The sequence below is a fragment of the Belonocnema kinseyi genome, chromosome 3 (assembly GCF_010883055.1).
Source record: "Belonocnema kinseyi isolate 2016_QV_RU_SX_M_011 chromosome 3, B_treatae_v1, whole genome shotgun sequence".
Classification (NCBI taxonomy): domain Eukaryota; kingdom Metazoa; phylum Arthropoda; class Insecta; order Hymenoptera; family Cynipidae; genus Belonocnema; species Belonocnema kinseyi.
Genome location: NC_046659.1, coordinates 107053096 through 107060518, shown reverse-complemented (window position 1 = coordinate 107060518; position 7423 = coordinate 107053096). Strand labels below are relative to the sequence as shown.

The window sequence follows — 7423 nt, the reverse complement described above, 5'->3', positions numbered from 1 at the left end:
CCCTAATTTCTAATGATACAGTGAATATTTCTGGTCTATAAATTATTTCTGGCCTGATATTCATTAACAAATATATAAATTATATAATATGTTCCTGATTTAAATTTAATTTAAAATTAAAGCTAGTTTATTTTATTTAACTATAAATTATTTCTGGCCTTATATTTATAAAAAAGTGAAGAAATAAGGACAAAATATTAGTTTAATTAAAAAAAAATTTAAGCGCTTTTCTTAGTGAAAACGTGGGCTCGTCCGGGATTTGAACCCGGGACCTCTCGCACCCGAAGCGAGAATCATACCCCTAGACCAACGAGCCGTTCTATTTCGAGGCTGTTATATGCAGGTACGATTGTTATTAATTTTTTTAATCACGAAAGACTGACAATAAATGACAATACATAAATTGTGACACAAGCCTTGACTCTTAAGTGAACACTATATGCAGTGATTTCAAGTTGCACTGCGTCGTAAGGAATTTATTTTTCGCCAAAAAACTTTTACGAAAACACAGGGAAAATTATATTCTGATAATATGTAGTGGTCGCTTCTTCGTAGGTAGAGTCAGAGCGGAAATGTTTGCGATGGGAATGTTTCAATGATTTGATCAAGTTTTTTTGATAAGAAAAATAATTTCGAAAAATAATTAATTTTTTTTTAATTGGCAAAACAATTTTTCAAGTTTTGCTTGTGTCATTTAAAGAAAAAAATGTGCAACCATTTTGTTGTAACAATATTGCTTTTACGTAATTTCTTTCCAAAAGGCTGTATCCATTTCAAATCAGGTAGGTTTATACACCTGAAATCGCAGAATCTCTCGAGGAAGAGATATGTTATTTTTAGGGGAAATTAGGCGATACGTATATTTCCGATTGATTAAGAAAATGGCAGCAGTTTTTCTAAAAAAGTTAAGAATCAACTTTATCAAAAACACACTTTTTTATTTCATTTTTTTTTTTACTTGAACTTTGATAATAAATATATCTTGTACGTTTGATGTTTGCTAAATAATGTTTGTAGCCAGGAAATTTCTTTTTTCTTATAATCGAATTTTTTTCTTGGAAACAATGACAGAGACGAAAAAATGTCAACATGAAAGTTTGCACGTCTAAAAAAGTTCTGTGAAAATTTTCTCCTGTTCATTTACGATATTTTTCGTATTTTAAGAGAAAAATTCAGATATTAAACTTCTAGGAACAAAAAATTCTCCTGGCCTTACAGGTATCAGAAACATTAAGCAACCGTTTACATTACCTTTTAAAATAAAAGTTTAAAGGATCGAAAGCTGTAATTTCGTGATTGTGAATTCTCTTTTGTTAAAGCTCTTTCAGCTGCAGCGAACACATTCTCATCTCGTCTCTCGGACTTCGTACTCGACTTTGTCCAATCAACACTTTTAAATCAAATATAATTTATTTGTTATTTAATTCTGCCTGGGATTGCTTATTCAGATATTGCAAAATAAATTACAAATTGTGTCTATTATGATTATTTTAACATTTTTGTTTTTTTTTGCATCCAACTTTATTATTAGCTGCGCTGAAACATGCATCATTTCCATATATTTATATAAGTACAGTTCATAATCTGCATGGAAATTGAAAAAATATTTATTGTTATTGCCCTTTTTCATTATATTTTTATTATTATTCTTATTCTTTCACAATTTAAAGAAAATCTACTCCTTATGTATGAAAATAATTTATAACAATTTTACAGATCCTATTTGGATAAACAACTTTTGTCTACTAATTCTTGTTATACCTCGTATTATTTACCAATAAATTTAATATTTTTATTTTCAAAGTAATTTTTTACAACTGAAACGAACACTACGATTCCTATCAAAAAAATATTCGTAAAAAATGTGTAGACATTTTTTGGTTGAATGAATTTTGTCTTATTTTTTCTCATAGCTTGTATCGCCTGTACACAAAATTTTCATTTATTTTTTTTAATTTTCAATCTTAGTTTTTGCCAATGAAACAAAAGCTACTTATCCAATAAGAAATTAATTCACGACAAATTTTTAAAATATTTTTCAGTTGCATAATTTTTGTTAGTCTATTTTTTCGGTATCTTGTTTTGTTTCACCACAAAATAGAGTTACTGCTCTTTCGTTGGTTTCTTTGCGATCAAAATATGGAATTTTAGATTGTTTTTTAACAAAATGAAACAATTTATTACGATAATAATTTAAATTATAAATTGTATTTTTCATTTAATCACGATATGTAAGAGAGCAGGGCATATTAAATTTATATCGATGCAAAGTAAAAATAATTGGTACACAGGATATTATTGAGAAAATAAACCAAAAAAGTTCCATCTTAACATCACTCCTGTAAAATTTCCATTTGAAAAAATTTATTTAATTGAAATATAATTATCCGAAAACAGAGTTTCTAGGTTAACACTGAAACTATACAAATATGTATGTTAAATCGCGTAAACGAATAAAACATAGTTGTAACAGCCTTCAATAAACTACAAATTTTCATTCACAAAGCTTTCAATCTTGAAAAATTACACTCTTAAGCAATAAGAACTAAAAATTTTAGAAGTTTAAAAGTTTGCAGTAGAACAAATTTATTTTTTGAATTTCAAGTTTTTAAAATAAGGTACATTATCCAATCAGAAGAGAATTTTACATAGTGCGATTTAAAACTAGAAGCCTCTAAATCTGTAAACTGTTGAGCTAAATATACGTATAAATTTTTAATTTGTAATTTTTTTAAATTAACGATTTAAATTAAGAGACTTTCAAACATAATGACTTGGAAATTAGTTCATTTTGGAATTACGCAATGCAGATTTTCAAAATTAAATTTGTAGAAAGAAAATAATACTTAAACTAGTATAAAACTACATATATGGAAAAGTATAATTCATTTGGAACCGATTATTAAATGGTTTTTTTGTGCGCGTAAATAAATATTGAAAAAGTTCTTATTATCGCAATATTAATATTTTTTAAATCATCTTGATATCTTAAACGACTTTATAAATATTTATAGCTTTTTATCTGCTCCTCCGTATGAGATAGCGTCAAAAATTAGTTGTTTCAAAAATTAACGAATAAAAACAAAATTTTCCACTCTGAAAGTCTTGCGCAGTCTTATTATGTATATAGTAAAAACCTATATTTTTTTAAGAAGATAAATATTTTTTCTGCTTTGAAAAACTTACTATTACAATTTATTATTTAGAAATTTTTAAATTGCCAACTTAAAATGATCTAATCACGAAGTTGAAGATGTTTAAATTCAAACGCTTTTAATGTGAAATATTTAATTACTTAAATCAGTATTTTTGATTGGATAATATTCAAAGCCTTGTAATATTTACCGTACAAACTCAACTGTTATGATCGAATAAACGTTTTTGATGAAATATTCGATAATATTTTTAAAGTAAATTTGTTATAGCAAAGCTTTTTCAAAGTTTCCTCGGTTTGCATCAATATGCCATGTGTCATTTATTAAAATTGTTATCATTAAAGATTGAAGAACAATGTCTTGAAATTAAACAAATCAATAATTAAGTCTTTTTATATTATTTTTAAATGAAATCGTTCAAAATTAAAAATCACATGATTTTTATTTTAAGTCACTTCAATTAATGACTGCTTAGAATTTATTTATATACTATCAAACTTTTATTTTATATATTTTTTTAATTGTTTTAGGTTTTGAATAAAAAATAACTTTTAATTTTTTCAGAAATCTTGAGGTAAATTTGATATTTTCTTAAAAGATTTCACTCAAAAATCCTCAAAAATTCGTATATTTAATAAAACTTTCAAGAAAAGTGGTACTAAACCACTCTTGCGTTGCAAATCAACTTCTTTTTTTTAATTAATAATTTTCTTAGAAAATATCATTTATTCTTGAAAAATTAACTGTTTACTGGAAATTCCTCTTTTTGGTTGAGTATTCTATTATTTTGCTGAAAGTTTATCCTTCTTTGGTAGTCTTTACCAGTTTACTTTTTATTTAAAATTAAAATCTTCTCGAATATTTATTATTACATTTCAATTTCAATTTAATATAATTTTAATTATAATTTATTTTTTCATTTATTTTATTAAAGAATGTTGTATTTCTTTGGTGAAATTAATAATTTTCGCTAGAAAATTATTTTTCCTGTTGAATGGTTAAAGTTAATCTATTTTGTTCACCGTCGTGGGTAGGATTGGTTCATCCTATGACAATTAAAATTATTTTTTTGGAAAAATTCATTTTTAGCAAAAATATTTTCTATAAATTTTTTTAATGCGCAGTTAAAAGCGGAATAAAAGGTTAGGAATTTATTATTTTAGTATTTCTGGTTTTAGTTATAATTCGAATAGACATGATACTTTTATAATTTATTTAATTGAAAAAATTGCTGAATGCTTAAGACTATAAAACGTCGGTTGTACTGATAATAGTTTTTCCCTGAGATATAACCCGACATATTTGATTAGTGGAAGGCAGCGTACAAGGTCTATTAAATGTTGTCTGCGATTTTACCAGTTAGTTTTTTCTTTAGTTTAAAAGATTTCGTAATTCTTTTATCAGGCATTGTCCGTTTATTACAAACGCTTATATTTCTGTGGGCTTTCAATACACTTATTATGAATGTGTATATTTCTGTGCGCTCTCGAAAAAATAGTAACCAATGATGATGGGTATATATATAGCAGTGAATATGTTCAGATTTCTCAGTCATCGCTTACAAAATCTGCCTAAAAAAATGAAGAGGCTTATCAGATATCTCCTTGTTGCCACCTTAATTCGTTTGTATTTTCGTGGTAAGTCTACTCAATATAAAATAAATCCTAATCTGAATGTAAAATACTACATATTCAAACTATCCCAATTTTTTATATTAATATGGCATTAAAATACACCCTAATTTTAACCTCTCAAACTAACATCTGTCAGGCTCAAAAGCATTTTGAATTACGTTTGATCAAATTTCTAATTCCTTAATTTTTAAGGTTCCAAATGTTAAATTTTTTATCTAAAGCTTTTTACATTTTCGAAACATAATATTATTTTATTTCCAAGGCTTATTTTTAATAATAATCCAATCTAAATGTTGATCTCGATTCAATTAAGCTTGTTTAATTATGAGTTGGAATATCGTTTTTTATGACACAAACGTGGCAAACAGTAGGCAGGTTAAATAATTAATCATTTCTGGTTTAGAGTTTTATTTTGTAAATTATTTTGATTAATATAAACTTCATTAAAGGTCTGTTAAATTATTGAAAATCTCCTGAATTTTCTCAACTCCTCAAGTCATTTAATTTCCTAAATTCTCTGAATTCCTTGTATTCTGGTAAATTCCTATATTTATTCAATTTTATAAGTCGTTTGGATTTGATTAAATGCTCTAAATATCCCAATTTTCCTAAATGCTAGATGGAATTAATTCTTAGAATCCTCTGAATTTCCTAAAGTCCCTGAATTGCATGGATATTCTGAATCCTCAGAATTACTGAAAATCTATCAGAACCTTAAATTCTCTAAATTCCAAGAATTTTATGAATTCTTTCAATCCTTAGAATCCTCCGAATTTCCAGAATTCGCCGCATTGTCCGCATTTACTGAATTCTTTAAATTCTCTGAATGGTCCGAATTCTCTGAATTCTCCGAATTCTCAAAATTTGCTTAATTCTCCTAATTTTTCAATTATCTAAATTCTGTGAATTTCCTCAACTCTCTTAAGGCCATGTGATGAGTGGGTTACGTGACCAGATTCCTACCTTACCGACAATTTTTATATTTCCTAACTTATTTTCTCACGAAGCGCCGCATTAAGTTAAAAACTTGGGATAATAAATGAGAAGCACTAAAGAAGATGGACATTGTCCTAAATTTGAATAATGATAAAAAAAGCAAAAAAAAATATTATTAATAAAAGAAAATGATTTCATAATTATAAAAATTTAGGACCAGCGCCATTTCTTTTAGTTCTTCTAATTTATTACCCCAAATTTTCAAATCGATGTGGTGCTTTGTGTGAAAATAAGTTAGGTCACATGTCTGGTCACATTACCCACTTATCGTATGGCCTTAATTCCTTAAATCATTGAATTTTAATAATTTCTTGAATTCTCTATATCCGCTCAAAGATTAAAAAACAACGGTTTAGAAAATTTATGGGAATACAGATTTATCAGGGAATTGGGACGAATTTAGAAGATTTTAAAGAGGTGAACAAAATGCAAAATGGTTTGAAAGTGTTTATATTTATTCCAAATTATTTCAAATAAGAAAAAATAATATATAGAATTCAAGGTACTCGAAAGAATTCAAATCTATTTAAAATAATTTGAAATATGTAATAAAATGAAACAATTACAATTGATTAAAAAGATTTCAAATTTCATTTGAATTTGAAGATTACCGGTCAGGTGCACGCATTTTTCGCAGAAATGCACGCATTATTTTGACAATTGTTACGTATTTAACTTTTTTAAGAAATCTGTATTATTATCATAGAAGAAAAAAAATTCCTAACGCCTTTTCAGACTAGATGGAGCTATAAATTGAGAAATTGAATTTGTTCCGAAAAATATCTTCTTCTTAGCTCCACTGGGAATTGAACCATAGAAACTCCGATTGCCGGTCGGGTGCTTTTCCCTTAAGCTACCAGAAAGATCAAAAGAAGACTCCTTTTTCAGAAATGTACGCATGATCTTGCCAGGTGCTAGGTACTTAAATTTGTCAAGCAATCTGTATTATTATCAGAGAATAACAAAAATTCCAAACACCTTTTCAGACTAGATGGAGCTATGAATTACACATTTTTTCAATTAAATTTTTCTGGAAGAAAGGTATTCTTCTTCGCTTCATTGGGAAACGAACTATGCAAATTTAGATTGCCGGTCGGTCGCTTTTCCCTTAGGCTACCAGACAGATCGAAAGAAGAATCCTTTTTTAGAAATATACGCTTGATTTTGTCAGATGTTACGTATTTAAATTTATCAAACAATCTGTATTATCACCAGAGAATAACAGAAATTCCTAACACCTTTTCAGACTAGATGGAGCTATTAATTAAACATTTTTGCAATTAAATGTCTTCTGAAGAAAGGTATTCTTTTTCGCTTCACTGGGAATCGAACCATACAAATTCCGACTGTCGGTCGGTTGATTTTCCCTTAAGCTACCAGAGAAATCGAAAGAAGAATCCTTTTTTAGAAATATACGCATGACCTTGTCAGGTGTCGCATATTACACTTTTTCAAAGAATTTATGTTCTCATAAGAGAAGAAAGAAAATTTCGAACGCCTTATCACTCCAGAGGAAGCTATTTATTAAACATTTTTTTAATTAATTTTTTTCTGGAAAATGTCCTTTTTCGCTCCAATGAAAATCGAACCCTAGAAATCCCGATTGTCGGTCGGGTGCTTTTCCCTCAAGCTACTAGA

General features: G+C 27.5%; 1 non-coding gene across 1 annotated transcript; it reads right to left on the bottom strand.

The window, feature by feature from the left end:
- Nucleotides 1-244: 244 nt before the first annotated feature.
- On the bottom strand, nt 245-316 carry Trnap-cgg. The gene has a single exon. It is a non-coding gene; the product is annotated as a tRNA-Pro (tRNA).
- Nucleotides 317-7423: the final 7107 nt, after the last annotated feature.